The 20,225-nt window shown below is 42.6% G+C and overlaps 1 pseudogene across 1 annotated transcript; it reads right to left on the bottom strand.

Annotated features, from left to right (window-relative positions):
• On the bottom strand, positions 1–10,955 carry LOC143597738 (nicotianamine aminotransferase 1-like; annotated as a pseudogene). Its single transcript, XR_013146984.1, has 6 exons — positions 10,514–10,955; positions 10,219–10,429; positions 733–792; positions 500–655; positions 327–420; positions 1–220 (listed from the first exon to the last, which is right to left on the bottom strand). The product of XR_013146984.1 is annotated as a nicotianamine aminotransferase 1-like (transcript).
• Between the last annotated feature and the right edge of the window lie 9,270 nt (positions 10,956–20,225).

The following is a 20,225-nucleotide window of genomic DNA, read 5'->3' as shown; positions in this document are numbered from 1 at the left end:
TAGGACAAGCAACATGCCAATTTGATAGGTTTAGAGCAAGGATACAGGTATATATCTTATTGATCTTGAATGAAGATAAATCTTTGTATTAACACCACATTTCTAGCAGTTGTTCGCATGTCTCTGGCAAAATGCTTTAATCCTTTCAAGCCCGTCTTCAAGAAGTGATGGCTCGATTCCAAACGTTACGCGCACCCAATCTCCATTCTCAACACAAATCCTGCAAAATGACACTGACCCTTACTCAACTTATAGTCAAATGAGGCTGACTTTGACTTTCAAAAGTCAAATGGATTCACTTTCAAAATCTCTCTTTCAATACTTACCTGGCAAAAGGACAACAGACTCCTCTTTAGCAAGTTTTGAGCAAAAGTCCATGTCATCTTTTATGCCTTGCAGCTGTGACAAGTCTAACTTTACCTGTAATAAACATTTTCCAGACTCAAAACATCTACACCGTTATAATTCAGAATTATAAATTTCAACAAACTTAACATACCATAAAAAAGAGTGATCCTTGAGGTTTTCGTAGGCATGTAAAACACGGCATCTCCTTCAATCCTTCATAACACGCATCAGCATCTTTTCTTAGTATGTTGATAGTCTTCACAAAGAAATCATCAGTTGTTTTCTCAAGAATGTGAGGAAGGGCTGCCTGAACATCATTGCATCACTAAAGAATATAACTGAAGTGTTTCAAAAAATAAAATAAATTCTTTTTTAATAATATACCTGTACGAACGTGGCAGCTTCTGTATTGATCATAAGAGACCTCTTGATGGACTCAACAATCTGGAAAGCAAAGTATACGTTTCAGTATTTCACTTATGTTATAAATTTACATATGTGGAGAAATTTACATCTATGAAGAGGTAGGTACCAGCAGAGCCCAGTTGGACCCGCAAGTCTCACTTGAAGAGGGACGTTCTGCGCAGAAACCAACTGGATCCTCAGGACCCACCAAGCTCAGAGACGTAACGTCCTTACGCGCAGTACGCAAGCTGTTCCCCGCAGAAAATGCCTCCCAATGGTGAAGTACTCTGCTTGTTACCCGCAGCTGCGGATACAAGCCATCAGGGAAGGCCACCCGCGCAGCAAGGCTACACGCACAAGGCACTTAGCTCTCACTCAGTTGTCACCTGAAGGAATGAGTAAAGCGGGATCAGTCCGCACAAAGGCGGGAGGGGGAATACTCCCGCCCAAAAGCCAGTCCGTACGATACGGGAAGATCTTCTGTACTGTACCTGACGAGGTATGGGCAAAAGATCTGACTAAAGATACGACAGCTTATTGACAATAGTATGGCGAGCAGCATGTTCTTGTACTATATGTCACTATTTGCCGCTGCCTACTCACCAACTCCTGTCATACCACGTGCATAGCCGGCAGTTGGTGGAAAAGGAATAGTACACAGCAGGCCTGGTCAATGTCAGCCGCTGCCTACCCACCAACTGTGGCCTACGCACGTGCCCTGCTGGCAGTTGGTGGAAAGGAATAGTACACAGCAGGCCTGGTCAATGTCAGCCGCTGCCTACCCACCAACTACCAGCAGGGCACGTGCGTAGGCCACAGTTGGTAGAACATGAATACTATTCAGCCGGCCACACCTCCTTGGAAACCTACCTTCGGCTATAAATACCCCAAATGGTATGATCATCTCATCTTATCATATTATCATCATATACTATCTCGTATTACATATTATACCTGATATCTGCTCTAGCCAATCTCTTAATATATATTTATATTTAAAGAGCAATCTAGTCTGATTCTCACGCCGGAGGGTGGTCACAAGGAGGAACCCCCCCTTCTCAGTGACGAGCTCACGGTGTCTGTTTTGCAGGTCATCAGAAGAATCATCTTTGCCGGGTCTAACCCCTCGTGGGAAACATCTATCTAACCCCCAGGTTACCCCGTAATCTGCCCGGGGTCCGATTAGTGTTTCTTCATTGGCGCCATCCGTGCATAAAAGCTAGAACTTCATTTCTTCAGTTCTTTCAAACTTCTGGAAATATGGTTAAAGAAACTCCGGGTAACCACAACTCCAGCTACTGGGGGGAATACCGGCTACACAGTCTTTACAAACACTACCCCGGTTACCCAAGCCTGGGCAAGTGAAGTAAATTTTACGAACACTACCCCAGTTACCCAAGCTGGGGCAAGTGCAGTAAATAATCGCTCACTGGGATTCACCGATACCCAGTTAGAGAAACGAAGGCTCCCCCGCCAAAACACTCGATGAAGTTAAGGCATGGGCGGAGGCACGTCAGAAGGAATTCCAAGCTGAGTTGGACGAACGCTTGCGTTCCGTCCAACAGGCTGACGAATTCGAAGAATACTTGGACGATGATTCGGAGGAATCCGATAGAGACGCAAACCCTCGTCATAAGGCGAAAGGGAAGCGTAAAGAAACGGACTCCCAAACCGAGAAGGCGTTTTGGAGAAGCCTTCAAAAACCCAGGTGGAAGCCCACGTGACTTCTCCAAAACATTTAGACCAACTGTTGCAAATGCGGGAACGTCCAAATTTGCAAGGGACATTGCGGAAGCAATTGCCCAAAAAGTGCCAAACAAATGTCCAACATAGGCACATATGATGGTATATCTGACCCAGACGATCATTTGAACAGATTCATAGCGGGGCAACCGTCAGCAATTGGACGGAACCTACGTGGTGTTACATGTTCCAAATGACGCTTGTTGGGCCAGCTAGAGCGTGGTTCGATCGTCTACCGGTCAACCACATCTATGACTGGGCAAACTTCCAACAGAAGTTTAGCCAACACTTCAGCCAACAACGAAAGTATACCGAAGAGCAATGGACAATCCTCAAATGCATTCGAGAGGAAGATGAATCTTTGCCAGACTTCATCACTCGCTTCAACTCAAAGAAGCTAATTCTGGGTAACATTAGCGAAGATCTTGTTAGCGCTGCTTTTATTCTGGGCGCGAACGACCCAGAGCTCATCCGCACCTTAACAGGTCAAGATGGCATGCCATCCACATGGGATGCCATCATGACAGCAGCTAAACGCTTTGCGGAAACGGAGAAGCAACTGGGCAGAGATCTCCCCCAGAGCACAAACCTCTACACCCAGAAAACAAGAGAAGACAACGTCCTTACCGCCCGACTAAACAAAAAGCGGAAGCTAGGCATTTGGCAGTCAAGGGTAAACTTTGACACCTCATCCGGCTTGCAACATCGGTTAGATGGAAGGGATAACGTACAGTCAAACAAGAACTCCAGATGGACGCCACTCACCAAAGCGTCACCGAGATATTCGCCACTGAGGAGCTCCCATGGCCAAAGGCTCCAATAATCCGACATCGTCACAATGCTGATCGGAGCAAATACTGTGATTTTCACAGGACAAAAGGCCACAACACTGAAGAATGCATAGACGTAAAGGACATGGTCGAAGCATTTGTCAGCGATGGGACGCTCGCGCACCTCGTGGCGCAATGAACGCTGAGCAGGCTGATGCGTGTAGAACCCCAGTTGGGGAAAACACGAATAAAATTGCAGCTTCAATGTTGGAGACTACATACTGCGCAAACAACGAGATCCCGAACCAGGTGCATATCGGCTCGATGGCACTACCCATCCCAACAACATGGAAGGGAGCTCAATTACACAGTTTGCATGTAGATCAATTCCAAATTTGTAAAGAAAAGGCCCAGAGCCACTTTTAATGGAAATGATTCTCCTTAGAACATCGACGCTGATGATTTTACATTTATACTTTATGAACTTTCAACACTGACGCCGGTTTTCACCGCATACATAAGTGTGAGTCGTTGCATGGGAAAGGCGGCAAAACCCGCATAAACCCAAAAAACGACAAACCTTCACGCAGGTCAGTTAAAGGTAAAGTTCAGTCATCCCACTAAATGAAAGTGCCGGTCTATCCGCATGAATCATGATAGAGGAAACTGAAAACTAACCTATTAACAACCGCAGCGTCGAACGGTTAATTTATTCAACACGGATATGCCGGTTTTCACCGCATAATCATGTGTGAAAGTCGTTGCATGGGGAAGGCGGTAAAACCCGCATAAACCCAAAAAACGGCAAACCTTCACGCAGGTCAGTCATAGGTAAACTTTGGTCATCCAACTAAATGAAAGTGCTGGTCCTAACCGCACAAATCATGAGAGGAAACCGAACCTATTGACAACTCGCGCGTTCGAACGGATAACTTATTCAAAACAGAGAATTTCTAACAAAAGGATGAGGAAAACCTACACGCAGGTCAGTTGTAGGTAAAGTTTAGCCATCCTACTAAGTGCAAGTGACGGTCCTACCCGCACAATCACGAAAGAGGAAGCAAAACTTCAACCTATTATCTACCACGTTCAAAGGTTAACTTATCCTAAACACTTAGAAATTTCAAAAAAGATGAGGAAAACCTCCACGCAGGTCAGATGTAGGTAAGGTTTAGCCATCCTACTAAGTGCAAGTGACGGTCCTACCCGCACAATCACGAAAGAGGAAGCAAAACTTCAACCTATTATCTACCACGTTCAAAGGTTAACTTATTCTAAACACTTGGAAAATTGCTAAACTAAAGTATGCAAGTCATATAACGTTTATAAAGCAAGGAATCCAGTGAAAATAGCGGTCTTACCCGCACAAAGATTTATATTTCATAATATTCATTACAAGAATGGCCGGGTAACTACCCGCCTACAAGAATATAAATCTATACAAGCTAAACCTATCCTAACAGTGGGAAGGGATCTTCAGGATCAGGCTTCAGGGCCACTTCCACTTGGACCCGCACCATCAGTAGAACGTGGCGGTTCAAGGAAAGCTTTAAGGATAGCTAGCCCATCATCAGCAGCAGCAACTTGATTCACCTTCTCCACCACCGGATGCGGGAAGGCGGCATACTGATTCACTGCTTGATCGTAAACAGCTTCAGTATCAACATTATACAAAGGGAGTTGGAAGGCGGGATGCCTTTCTCAACGAACCCTAGACCAAGCAGGAAGCCGGCCTTTTCCCCATCCTCATGAGAAGCGTTGAGGGCTGCACTCATAGCATCGTCATAAGACGTCTCCGTGAGGACCCGATGCACAACCTACAAAAAGAGTACAAGTATCAAAACCTTTTCTATTTACAAAGAAAAGCGTGAAGACATGAAGCTAAACATACCTGAGACAACGCTTCTCGAAGAAGCCATTCCTTGGCAACCAGAGCCTCCTGGAGGGCAGCTTGAGCTTCGTTACGGGCGCGTTCGGCTTCACTTTTATTGAGGTTGGCAAGCAACACTTCTTTAGCCGTAGCCTCTTCGACGCCCTTTAGCTTCCGCTCAGTATGGTCAAGCACCCCCCTCTGGTCCAAGATTTCCTGGAGCTTTTTGGCGTCTTCCATCGCCAAGGCATCATGAGCCTGCTGGAGAGCCTCTAATTTGGCCTTAAGCTCCTCATTCTCCACGCGTAGAGGCTCAGCAACAGCTTCAGCCTTGGTGGCCCTCTCGGTTGCGTTCCGTGCAGTTTCCTTAGCCAGCCGAAGCTGTTCATTAACAGCTTGGGCAGCCTTGGAACGGGCCTCGAGCCGGGCCTGAACTTCAACCTCGAGGGCCTTGAAGGCCTTCTCCTTTTCCGCAGCCACTGCGGTAAGCCTTTGGTTCTCCTCCCGGACAGCTCGCGCCTGAGCTACTTCTTGGATGCGAGCTGCTTTTAACTTGTCGTTTTCACGACAAAGCAGCTCGACGCGCGGCTGCATCCGGGTCAGGAGAACCCGAAGCTCATTGGTTAGCCTACCCTCCTGGTAGCTAGCCATGGCTTCCCCCAACGCACCACTGGGAGCTGCGTGACGAGCCCAGTCCACGCACTCCACAGGCGTGCGAAGGGTTGTTCCTCGGCGAATGTTCCATCTTGGAACATACACTTCATTGGAATCCGACACTGCAAAAAACAAAAAGCAGTTAGGAAAAGATGATATATAAAAAAAAAAAAAGGCCAAAAGAACCCTACGTACCTGTAGGGTCGATAACAGGCCGATAGCCGCCAAACCCATCACCTGAACCCAAGGGAAATCCATTCAAGAGGTCAGGCAGATGGGAAGGAGGCAGAGGTTGGCGATAAGCCCCATGCATACCTGAAGGATCGGCCGTCGTTGCCGATGACGGAGGAGGCATGGTAAAAGCCGCCGCGGTCGCCGCTGCGGAATCCGCAGCAAAAGTAACCGCCGGCTTAGTGAAAGATGCGGTAAAAATGGCACTGACAGCCGGCGGTGATGTCATCATAGCTGGAACAGTCGGCTCAATGGAGTGAGCAACTGAACCAGCGGAAGCAGGCACAGGCGCAGCCGCCTGGGTCGTCGCCTCAGGTAGGCTGACCAAGCCTACCGTCATGGGCGGAGGGGTACTCCTCTGCGCTCTACCCTGGTATGCGTCAACATCCACGCCTGCACAAAGAAGATAGTGTTAATGATAAAGCTATGAAGTTAAAAATAAAGTTTGTACTTACGGGTTTTCTTGAGCCTGAAAGTGCGGACAGGCGGGGACGAACCCGATGGAGCCGGCCTTTTTGCGCCGCTCACCGTCGTCATCCGGGGCTCTCCGGAGGTGACAGTCGCAGCCTTCGGAGCAGTGGTCCTATCACCACCCGGGTTCCCCGCTACCTCCTCGCTCTCGGTCTCTGAATCAGACCGAGGCACCGGATCGGCAGTGGAGGCCACCTTCTCCTTTCCCTTCCCGCCGGCAGCCTTCTTCTTCCGCACCAACGGAGGACCATCTGCGGATTCCTCATCAGAACATAAGATTAGAGGAATTCCAGCAGAGGTTTCAACATTGAGGGGTCGAGGGTTGAATAGCGCCTTACCTGGCCGCCTGGCGCTCAGGATCTCGTGGCCTAGCGGGTAGACCTCCACGAACTGATCCGCCGTTTGTTTAGGATGGACAACTCGTTCTCGTCTAGAGCGCGAGTACCCATCCGAGCGGGACTGTCAGCCTCCCGCGGATACAGGAGCGACTGCAAGTCGTTTCCCTCTGAAATAAACAGGAAAGAAGTTAGAAGAGATTCTAAATCAACAAAAAGAAACAGAGCATACCGTAAGGAACAGAGTTCGAACCGTATTCAAGGACGATTGGGATCTTTTGCGCATCCGCATCCTTCCATGCCTGGCTCATCCCGAGCATCACCATCCCGGACTCCGCAAACCGGTAAACCGGAGATTGGACTCGGGATATCTTCGAGAACCATTCCGCCTCCTGGTAGTTGGAGGCGTGAAGGCTGGGAAGTGCTTGCCCATTTTTGAACTTCATGGCAAGGGGGATGGCGCGAGCGGAGATAAAGAAGAACTCCCGCTTCCACGAGCGAAGACTGCGCTCGGTTGCGCAAATCTTCAAACCCTTGATCTGGGTTATCAGGGTATACCACCCCTGGATGCACCTCCAAGTGTAGAAGGTCATCAGGCGGTCGACAAAGGGCTCAATGCCCAGAATCCGGCACACCCACTCGAAGTGGCGAATCTTCGCGATCGCCATCGGGTGCACCTCGGTCAGGTGTACACCGTGCCTCTCTAGGACACGGTACACAAACTTTGTCAACGGGAACCTAAGATTCCCATAGACAAAGAATGCAGCATATACCCCGATCTTGCCTCTAGGGGCATCATACACCGTTTGATGGGGTTCAGGAAACTCAGGCTCGAGAGACTTGAGCATGAACTTCCTGACGATGTACTGATATAGATCGACAGGCAGAGCACACTGGCACTCGCCAGCAGTACTCTTGTCATCGGCAAACACCCCAGCCTCCTGGGCTGTAGATTCGAGATCACGAGAAGACATCTTGCAGATGAAAGAAGAAAACGATTTCAAGAGAATGCTCGACTGAAAGGTGAGTATTCGCCGGAAATCGTTTTGAAGATGAAGAGAAAAGTGAAAGTGTGGATTACAAAGAACCCTCTCCCCCTTTATATACTAATCGCAATTAATGCGATGAATTTAATGCGGAAGAGAGAGAAATCGAAGGTGCAATGAAACTATGACACGTGGCAAAAAGCAAGCTGGCAACAGCTGTTGAAAGGACGCGTACCATTAATTTCGCGGCCACGCGCCCGAAAAATCGCGCCCACGCGCCTGAAAAAGCGTCTGGAATGACCATGTACTGTCACGTCACCATAACTTCCTGCACGTCCTGACACAGTCAGAAGAAACCGTCGCACGACGTTTCAGAGGTTTGGACTGTTCTTATCCTTTCACCAACTCTTCGAATTTCAAAAAAAATTCAAAAAGATTCAAAAGTAAGCGGGAAAATACCCCTTACCTTGGCAACCAAGTAACTGTAAGACAGGTGCGGGTACAGTGTTAAGGCAAAACCCTTCACATACTTAACACCTGCAGGGAATTGAAGCCAAGAATACCTCGGCAACCAAGTAACTATAAGACGGGTGCGGGTACAGTGTTAAGGCAAAACCCTTCACATACCTAGCACCCGCAGGGAATTGACGCCAGGAATACCTTGGCAACCAAGTAACCATAAGACGGGTACAGTGTTAAGGCAAAACCCTTCACATACCTAGCACCCGCAGGGAATTGACGCCAGGAATACCTTGGCAACCAAGTAACCATAAGACGGGTACAGTGTTAAGGCAAAACCCTTCACATACCTAGCACCCGCAGAGAATTGACGCCAGGAATACCTTGGAAGTAAAGTAACCATAAGACGAGCGCGGGTACAGTGTTAAGGCAAAACCCTTCACATACCTAGCGCTCCGCAGGGAATTGAAACCAAGAAGGATCTTCTGGGCAATGCTTGCGGAAACGGGAATAACATCCCCGTATAGCGGGAACGTCGAGAACTACATTGTTTGAAGCTCCAGGAAGGAATTGGTGGTTTTAACATAATTGATCACTATGTTCAAAACTACCAAAACCTCATGGAGAATCCACACAAGTGGGACTCAACGCTCCTGACTTGCGAGGAGGTTACAGACCTACCCGCATCATACCCAAAGATCAAGCAGGAAAGTCGGGAATTTCTGCAAGTGACAAGGACTTCCGCGGGAAGAATCCCCATGGAAAACCTTAAAACTAAACCCTTTTCAAAACCCTTTGCTTTAGTCCAAAAGTTCACCTCATTTTGTTAAACATTCATGAGAAGAACATTGGACTGGGGGGACTTGAAGAGGTAGGTACCAGCAGAGCCCAGTTGGACCCGCAAGACTCACCTTGAAGAGGGACGTCTGCGCAGAAACCAACTGGATCCGCAGGACCCACCAAGCTCAGAGACGTAACAACCTTACGCGCAGTACGCAAGCTGTTCCCGCAGGAAATGCCTCCCAATGTTGAAGTACTCTGCCTGTTCCCGCAGCTGCGGATACAAGCCATCAGGGAAGGCCACCCGCGCAGCAAGGCTACACGCACAAGGCACTTAGCTCTCACTCAGTTGTCACCTGAAGGAATGAGCAAAGCCGGGATCAGTCCCGCACAAAGGCGGGAGGGGGAATACTCCCGCCCAAAAGCCAGTCCGTACGATACGAGAAGATCTTCTGTACTGTACCTGACGAGGTATGGGCAAAAGATCTGACTAAAGATACGACAGCTTATTGACAATAGTATGGCGAGCAGCATGCTCTTGTACTATATGTCACTATTTGCCGCTGCCTACTCACCAACTCCTGTCATACCACGTGCATAGCCGGCAGTTGGTGGAAAAGGAATAGTACACAGCAGGCCTGGTCAATGTCAGCCGCTGCCTACCCACCAACTACCAGCAGGGCACGTGCGTAGGCCACAGTTGGTAGAACATGAATACTATTCAGCCGGCCACACCTCCTTGGAAACCTACCTTCGGCTATAAATACCCCAAATGGTATGATCATCTCATCTTATCATATAATCATCATATACTATCTCGTATTACATATTATACCTGATATCTGCTCTAGCAATCTCTTAATATACATTTATATTTAAAGAGCAATCTAGTCTGATTCTCACGCCGGAGGGTGGTCACAAGGAGGAACCCCCCCTTCTCAGTGACGAGCTCACGGTGTCTGTTTTGCAGGTCATCAGAAGAATCATCTTTGCCGGGTCTAACCCCTCGTGGGAAACATCTATCTAACCCCCAAATTACCCGTAATCTGCCCGGGGTCCGATTAGTGTTTCTTCAATCTATAAATAAAATTAGCAGATGCCGTTCAAAAAAAATAATAACAATAATAAACAAATAAGATAAATTAGCTAATAAATAAAAGGCATACCCCTTGCTCTTCAAGAATACCATCAGGGTCACCTTTTGCTATCCAACCGAGCCTCCATCCAGGAACCATCCATCTTTTAGATAGAGACCCGAGGGTTAACACAGGTGCAATATTACCAAACTGCCCAAACAGGTTACTTCCAAAAAGTCAAACGATCATACACTTCGTCTGCTATCACTAATATTCCGAGCCTTCTTGCAGACTCAGCAATCTTTAAACAAACATATAGTTTGAAATAAAAAATAAATAAATAACACATAATTATATATTAGCTATGAATTTAAAGTTTGAACACCTTTTTTAGATGGTCATGTGTGTATACATTGCCACAAGGATTCCCGGGGTTGATAATGACCATAGCAACGGTTTTATCATCGGCCAATGTTTGAAGTCCATTTAAGTCAACCTCCCAATCTTTTTCTTGAAGAAGATCAAAATGGCGGAGTTGAAGATGATGAATAACTGAAAGAGCTTCATATGCTGGATAACCAGGTTTAGGAAGTAATATATTTGCACCAGGACGTGTCAATGCGCTTAATACAACTTCAATTGCTTGTTTCGCACCAGCAGTCACATAAACATCATCAGGTGAGAGGTATAACTGGCCGTTCATCACTTTCGTTGAGGTTGGCTTTCACATTAGCAATAACACGAGCGATTGAAAACGCAGATGCAGGTTTTATAACCCTGTTTGCCTTGAACTTCCACTCCTTACTCTCCATGTTCATTGATTAATTTTAGTTTTGAGTTAAAAGTTTGGTGGCGCTTCGTTTGTTTTGTTCCTGATTAATAATAATAAATATCTTGTATTTTTCTATCACGAATTTAATATTAATATTATCATTAGTATTTAAATGTGTAGAAAGAGCAACGTGTGGTAAACTGAGATACCAAAGTATTTATATTATTAGTTTGAGTATCGTGTATTTCACGAGAAATTGATGAAAATTATAAATTTAAAACAATCATTAAAATATAATTAACAACACAATTATTATATATCGTTAATACAATTACAAGTTGTATTAAAATTACAGAAATTACAAAACAAACATCACACAAAAATTTTACAAATAAGTAAAAATTTATTTGTACACTACATTTGTAATTGTATTGATCAATGTAGCTTGTTTATCAAAAATCAAAATATTTAGCCCATGTTTGCTTGTAACTCTTGATAATGTCACATATGTTGTTCGTGTGAGAACACGGGTTCTTTCAAATACAAGCCACCCTAGACAATATTGACCTGGCTTTTGTTTCTGGTCATCGCGTAACATATTGCAAGGGAAATTGTCGTCTTTGAAATTTAAATGCTATTAATTTGTTGTTTGTTGGAGTCAATTGTGTTCTATGGATCAAAACTATATATCCAATATTAGTTCCAGAAAAGATTTTTGCGCAACTACACGAGTACGTAAACATATGATCTGTACTCTAGTACCGTTACACAACCCTTCTTTCTGGTTAAGATTTATAAGTAGCATAACATAACCCCAACTTTTAGTATAAGCTTTTGGTTTGGTAGTACAGATATTCTTAGACCATTAATAATGGTTTTTTTTGTTTAAAATATTTAATATAAACAAAATTTATGCTATATTTTTATGCTATATTTATAGATGTTATAAGGGGAAATTGAATACGGTGTTGTTAGTCGTGCAATCTAGCAAGACTAACTTAATTAAAAGACCTGTTTTATATTAATTAAAATCCCATCCGTATTTAAGGTCACAAAACGTAACTCTTTGAATGGAGTCCTTGTTTGCGGAGATTTTCATCCAAAACTCCGTTTTGCAGGTTTATTAAAATAGAGTTTTTGTCCTTTTATTATTATTCAGGTGAATATATTATATATATAAAGTCATTAAGTTAACATACATACCTTAAAATCCACAAGAATGTATAAAACAAATCAAGAAATTTCAAGCACTAATGTACGATTTATGAAAAAAAACCTTCTACAGGTTTTTAAACTGGGTGTGTGATTTTAATGGATAAATATATTTTTCAAGTATTTCATCTAATCTCACTAAAGTAATACAGAACTTTGAAGAAAAGTTACAGTTGAATAGATTCTAATTTGAGAAGATAAAGACTTTGATTTATAAATAAAGATTTTCACAATGGAAAAGATTTAATTGAATAAGAGGTATTTTCATCAAAATTACGTAGTTTTGATTGGTTTATCGTGTAAGGTTACACGACTAACAACACCGTATTCACTTACCCCGTGTTATAAATATTGTTGTTTTGAGTCCCAGTTTAGTAGCTAGTCTATTAACCAAAGTCGCCCCCCCATCAATGGAATTACCGAATCTTGATCACCACTATTTAATGAAGAACATTTTTAAACAAAAATTAGTACATCCACACATTGTTCATAAAATATTCAATACATCAAGAACATGCATTTTTAGTTATAAACCAAAACACGTATCCCACATTTGATAAGCGATCCCACCATGTTGATTGTCGGTATCTCGATGTTGAGCAGTTCATAATCTAGAATGTTGTTTATGGGCCAAACATGTTAAAAAAATATATTTTATAAGCAAAACGGGCCTGAAAAATAGGATATGGTTGCTACAAACTCCCAATTTTTGGACTTGAACCAAACGTGCATGCAATGCTCTACGGGCATAACGCAGGTTTAGGTAGTTAACAGTTTCATCTTCCACACAAACCTCCCGGTTACTTGCTAAAAAAGCAACATAATTTCAAGATCTTTATAATATTCTATATATATGTAAAATGGTGAAAATGTGTGTAAAAAATACATACTTTCAGTTAGATTATTTTTCAAGAAACAAACTAATAAATCAATTCACCAAACTTTTAAATCAAGCTTGCATTTTTATTGAAAAAAAAACAATTTTTAAGAATCCAATAAATCAATTCACCAGACTTTTAATCAACCTGGTTGTGATAAAAAAAGATTTGGATTTGACTTTTGGTGAATTGATGAATCAGTAAACAGGTTTTGTGATGAACATAGATTATTCAATAAACGACTATTCAACTTTACCAAATCAAATAACCTAAATTAAACAGGTTTTTGTTACAAACGATGAAATTATCATGTAATAGCAAATAATGATCATCTAAATAATCAAATCGAATTAACCACTAACCATGATGTGTTGCAATTGGAGAACAAAGAACTATCTAAATCAGCAACGACGGTGGGGATGAATGGTATCGCACGTGTAATCGGAGAACGAAGGAGGCAAATAGCAATCAGGTTTTGCAACAATGGCAAATTACCCATGGCTTGTAATTGGTGAGGGGTTGATCTATAACGACAGAGGCGGGAGGGGGGGGGTGAAGATGGACCGACTTCATATTTCCAAGGATCTAAGCAAGACAAATAAAATATGGAGGATGATGATGCCTAAGTTCTTGGATTATGAGGTTACCATTATGTTGAAACTTGAAATAACAATATTTGGTCTATTGCTTTTATTTGGCTTGGATTCTAAACCATAAGGGCTCCGATAAGAGAGAATGGGTAAACAAAGTATGGAAGGCTGAGAGAGTGACAAGTGGCAAAAGAAGGTATTCTTTTATTATATAGTAGATTGAATAGTTAATACAAGTGAGTGAGTCATGCAAAGTCACCAAGTAAACACGTCAAGTCCATGTGATTTTCATGACAAGGTAGTGGAGTCTAGTGACATGGCATAACATGTGGTAGCATAGGAGATTAAAAATGCTTTTTTTATCACATCGATGCCACATAAGCAATTGAGCTTTTCTTCAATTTAACGTGTAGTGACATTAAATATTTGCAATCATTACCAAACCAATCTTCACAACAAATTTTACGGATCAACAAATAAGGTAAATTTGGTGGGTCTATGCTTTGATAGCAACTTAAATTTTACATCCCCGGTGGCTAAGGTTTCTGACAGTGTTTTCATCAGGTCAGCCAATGCAACTGACTTCACCATGGTTGTCGATGCAGAAAACCTCAAAGGCGTCAAAGCATTTTTATTTTGGATCCTAGCATAGGGCTGCAGCCTTGACTTATTCCAACTTGGGTTTCTTTTTGTTTGACGCTGCACTGGTTTTCTCCATTGGATTCTTGGTCGCATGTTTTTGTAATCGCTTTCGACTTGGCATGCACTCTTTCCCCTGATGAACGCTATCGTATTATCTATAACCCCTTCCAACGCAAGTAGTATATCTTCATGCAACTTCTCCACCAACTGGTTTTTTCTTACCCCGTGACAAAAGACGTATTACCTGATCTTCCGCATCGGCCACCTCCATGCTTTCTTTGTTGAATCTTTCCATGAACTCTTCCACATTCTCTCCATCGCGCCTCTTTAGGCTGTGCAACGAAGTGTGTGCCTTCGCATTTTTCCTTCGTTGGTTAAAGTTTTTCAAGAACACACTTTGCATGTCTTCAAAGACATCTAGGCTGCCTGCCGGTAACTTGCCGAACCACTTCCGGGTTGCCCTCGTTAGTGTCTGGGTGAACATATAACACCACCCCGACATCGACCACCCTTACACCTCGGGTGGCCCAATAAATGAGAACAAATGGTGATCTAGGTCATTTGTGTCGTCGTATTTGTCGATGATGGATGAGATTTTCATTTTGGTTGGTAACTTGGTCACTTTGATCCTTTTGGTAAATTTGGATTGGGTGTCGTTTGATGATGGTTTTTAAGGTGTGGTCAAGTCCAGTTATTGTATGGTTGTTTCTAAATCGATCACTGGTGCTCCTGTATATTGAGTTCTTTGGATGGTTGTCGAAGGTGGAGTAAACGATTCAAATAGGTTTTGTCCATGGGTGAATAATGACATGGTTGTCTTTGGCCTCATGTTTTGGTTCCGAGTGAATGGGTGTATTATTTGTGGTTCTGACGGCCATTGTCCGCCGGAATGTATCAGGTGAATGTTCTAAAATGAGGGTTGCGGTGTAGGTCTAGAAGTGCACATGATTGGGTGTGTAAAAGTCATGTTTGGTGTTGGCATCAGCATTCGCGTGCATGTTGTGTTGAGACCGTATTGAACATTGTGTTGGTTGTAATGTTTATGGATATGAGATTACCTGACCTCCTGCTGTTTCTTGCCGGTGTTGTGTTTATTATACTTCCGGCGGCTGTACCTCCCGTCGACAGAGTTTCGAACAAGTTTGTTTTCACCGATTGCATCGTTGTTTCCTTCTGCTATTACTTTTTGATATTTATAGGGAAATCCCAATTTCTTCGCAAGAAACCAGTCCCTAACTCCTCCATTATCTCACTTTCGAACTAGATTTCTTCTTCTTCCTCCATCGAAGCTTCACCGTTCTTTTCCATCATGATGTCACTACTCTTACTCTCTCAAAAACACACAAAAATTTGCTGTAAAACTCAAATTCGATCATCGGATGGCACCAATGTTAAAACAAATCTTGACCCTTTAAGATAACGGATCAGGATAGGCTCAGATAACAAGAAGTGTGAGTAATATATGAGACAAGTATGAGAGATTATGGAAAACACATAGTTAAAGGTGTGAATATTATTGATGAATCGTATGAGAATTGTTATAGTTATACATTGCTATTTATAAAGACAATATGACATCTACAAATTGTACTATTGTTCTTTATGTTCGACCAAGTGGTCTGACTGTCCTTTCTTCTCTGCGGCCATTGTCCTTTGGTCTTTTCTAAATGGGCATTCCTTTTTGTCTTTTGTATAGCGATGTCAGATCATTCGTACCAATGCTCTTTTCGGGGTATTACCCTTACACCTGTTGAATTGGGGAGACCACCATAACTCCGGTGAACCTGGATTGTACGACACCACCACCCACCATGCCGCCCCCACTAGATATGTAAACCCCCACCATCGGCCATGTCTACCACCACCTTCCACCAGATGTATTTCACCCCAAACTGTTCTATTTTGAAAAGCAAATTTCAAAACGACGTTGCTTCAAAATGTGCATGGCTAAAAATGAGTAGAAAATGCCCCAACCTTAGCAGTGCAAATGCGTTTTAGGTGGAAAAAGATGGGGACTGACGCCCCCATTACAGATGCACTAAAACAACCTTTGTCAATATATTGTCACGGGTAGAAATTTCTTTCATATCCAATGCTAGTAAATTATGTATATGATGGACTTTTAATAGACATTTAAAATTCTTTAAAGTTAAAATTGCAAATAATTAAATTAACTTTAAAGCTAAAATGCAAATAATTAAATCGAAGCAAAAACTTGCTAAAGGAAAACCTGAAACCAAAAAGATATTGAAATACTTTGGGAGTCGTAATGTTCTTTTTAATAAATAAGGCCATTGACCAAAATAGAAGTCAAAACCTGGGCATTAGTATTTACACAAATTCTTCAAATTCTGAGAACTTTAATCACATTGTGATAAAATAATTGCTAATCATGGTCAGACACTTTGAATGGAAACAAGATCTAGTAGTATCAGAGTGGAGCATCGACTATAAAGTTTTGGTAGTGACTTATGTTGTTTCTAAATGTCCAACCATATGGGTTATATGACTGTTAGGGCACAAGTTTTTGTGCTGATGATATGTTATATTTATGTGACTTTTGGATCAGCTATCCTTAAGATATGTGTTATAGGTTACGCAAGATCAAGGATCCTCAATACTTATTGTTCACTAATGGTTGTATTCTTTAAATGGTCTTGTATTTAACATGTGTAACGGCTAAGAGACCAAGTATACCTATTTTTTCGCAAGTCCATGGAGTTTAGCACGTGGTCAAAGAGTTGCAACGTCTCATGGAGTAGTGGCAGATTTATAGGAATATTAGTTAGCATCTTTTTTGTATTTATAACGAGTTATGATTGGTTTAAGGAGCACACAACTTTCATAGCACACTTCGTAGGGACTATTCTAGCTGCTATCACTTACACTTAGCTTTATTGTATTCACCGATCATAAGCTCCACCTTTCTAATATCCTTTCTTGATAAATATAGTGGTGATAGACAATTGTCATCACCCTGGGTTTTTGTGCCGGCAATCCTTCACGATCAAGGCCTTTTCCTCGTAACAAATATGTAAATCCCAAGTTTGGATCTTTCAATATGATATCAACAAACATAACGTTATTGCGGAATATAACGTTAAGTGATTCAAGACAAACAAAGATAATACGTAAGGAACACGAGATCTTGCTTCAAAATACATGTTGTATTAACGTCGGGTCCTTAAGCACAATATTACACAAACACGTTCACGCCCAAAAACCCTAAGAACGCCAACCCTTAAACCCTATACATGTTATCTATATATAGGGAAAGCAAACAATCAAGCCCAACAAAGCCCAAGCCCATCGAGATCACAATGTGATCTCAGCTTACATACACAAACACTTAAACCTGATATACATCAATATAAACCAAGTACAAACCTCTATTTATAGACCCAACAATCTCCCCATTGGTTTATAGCTTTGACCTTTAATCGTGCTCCAAAATTTTTGCTTCAGCCTCTCTATACCCACCATACCATAGACCCGTTCTGATAATGGAAGCCACCATTCCTGTATATTCTTTGGCAGCAGCCTCAAATAGTGGTTCAGCAATAATCTGAAAATTGCTCAACGTCTTGATGTCTCGTTCATGAAACTTCAATAGATCCCGTGGATCAAAAACCAATACTGCCCTTTCTTCACTTGAATGACAACAGTGGCAGTCTCACTATCATATGCCTAGAACTGCATCTCATCCAGTGACCCTTCAGGAATTGAAGTAGATAGTGGAATGTGAGTCGCTTTGTTGGTAGCGGGCCACATTACATTCACTATTGTTTTTCCAGTTTCCGGATCTCGAACACCTTTAGCTTTCTTTAAGAACGACTCAGCAGTGGTCATGTTAGGAAATCGTTTTTCGACTTATCTTTTCAAGAAATTCCAGAAGTCTGTGGCCCTTTTGTCATGATTTGGATTATGAAAGGGAGCATTGACGAGATCAATGAGATCCACCTTTGTCCAGGATCCGAAGTCCTTTATCTTCTTGTAGTACTCAGTGGTCCCGGACTTTCGTTTTACCCACCACATAGACTTGTCAATGTTAAATCCCCATGAAATGATCCCGAACATGTCACACACTTCTTAGAAAAACCATGTTGCAAATTTAGAATAAACTTATCTGGATGATCAGACGTTTCAACGTTCTGGTTAGAATTCTTCATAATGAGGATCTTCTTTTGCAGTCGATCAGATTGTTTAGTAGATTTAGGTGGGATTGAGAGATAGTGCTCCAGTGACTCGGATGCGTCAACATGTGCACTGGAGCTCCCACCTTGATCGACAGAGGTTGACTTCATAACCGGGTCTTCACTGCATTTGAACTCGTCTCCAAATTTCTGGATGAGTTTCTATTGAAGGTCTAGGTATATACCAGTCAACCCACCCATGCTCGATTGAAGCTCTTTGATCTTGGAGTCCTTGTCAGAGTTGATAGCTTCAAGTTCTTGGATACGCACATCTTTACCACTGAATCTTGTTTGAGTTCAAAGACTCGACGTTGTAAAGCTTGCACGTCTACAGGAGCATCTTCAAGTACAACCCCCTTTCCTTTATTCTGCAGATAAGTGTCTTGCATAGCAAGAATCTGAGCAATCTTCTCTGAAGCACTGGAGTTTGACTGACCAGTCGGGTTTGATGATCCCAATGGCTCGTCAAAAGCAGGAATATCAGCTTCAAAGTCAAATTCTTGAGCAAAGTCATCAAAAATATGTTCCTGAGATTGACCCTCAGTTACAAGTGGGCTTGGATCAACGTGAGTCTCAGTAGTGTCCATCTCACGTTCTTGTTGGCTTGGTGTTGTTGTAGTTGTGGTTTCAGTAATCAGAACGCCTGGTCTTGGATCTTTCTTTTACCTTTTGCATGGAATAAGATCAAAGTCTGATTCTTCTGGAGTTTCTTCATCTTGAGTTTCAGCAACTGTTTGAGGAGGCTTCAAATCAGTTGAGTGAAGTAATTCTTTGAACTTCTCAAAATCTTGTAATTGCTTCAGCAACCTGAGCACTGACTGACACAGTCTCAATTTCAGCAAAATGGCCAAACTTAACTAGCTCGTGAAGGCCTTGATAAACGACCTTTGACCCCTTCCTGGACTGCTTCATCAATCCAAAGGTATTGGGTCCCATCGACTTCATTTCCAGCGTCTCGACAGATGTAACAAGATCAGTGTAATGTGAATCAAAGATCATCTGTAAGAACCGAGGATATATAAGAAACATTTCCTTCTTCTTTCCCTTCAGGTTGCTCATCATCTCATTGAACACGAACTTGGAATAGTTGTAGTTCCAATCCATGATCAGAGCAACTACAGCCGACATCTGAATGTGGCTAATCTCATCAGATCATCCTTTTCGTCCCGACAAACAAGTAAAGAACGTGTGTATTAGAAACCTCCACTAAGAGTGAAACAACTTTTTGATAGCAGGAGGATAGGATCCCCCATAACCAATCCTGACTAGAACTTCCGTAACAGCTTCAGTCGGATATTCCGTTGGATAGTCAGGTTGATCTCCAGATAAAAGAGCCTTGCGTATAATGGCCCTGTGATGACAACCGACTTCTTTTGCATTTTGTAGTCAATAGTAACAGCTCCACCTACTCCTCGTTGGTTGATCGAAGCATTATTTCAGAACTCCGTGATCATCTTCTTGCATATGACAAGAGTTTCTCGTAGTGCATGAGAAATCCTGCAGGTGTTGAGACCGACGATCATAGACTTAAACTCCTTGTGTGTCAAAGTTGGATCAAACAGGTATCTAGCTATATTGTGAGTATCAACGAACTTTAGTGGTGCTTGATCAGCCATTACTTCAACAAACGAGTTAAGTTAGCAAATGTTTATATGACTTGAACAACAAGCATAAATTTAAGGACATTATTTTTAATTCTCAAATATTGAGGACCAGATGTGAAAGAAACAAGTTATAAGGGCCATAAATGAAACATATTAATGAATATAAAAAAAACAGATTTCGGTCCAATAAGTTATCTGTCCACACA

Source organism: Bidens hawaiensis, unplaced genomic scaffold (assembly GCF_021521415.1).
Source record: "Bidens hawaiensis isolate Kalapana, Puna unplaced genomic scaffold, B.hawaiensis_p1.1 tig00048964_1, whole genome shotgun sequence".
Taxonomy (NCBI): Eukaryota; Viridiplantae; Streptophyta; class Magnoliopsida; order Asterales; family Asteraceae; genus Bidens; species Bidens hawaiensis.
The sequence above is the reverse complement of the archived record's forward strand: the minus strand, read 5'-3'. Positions and strand labels throughout refer to the sequence as shown.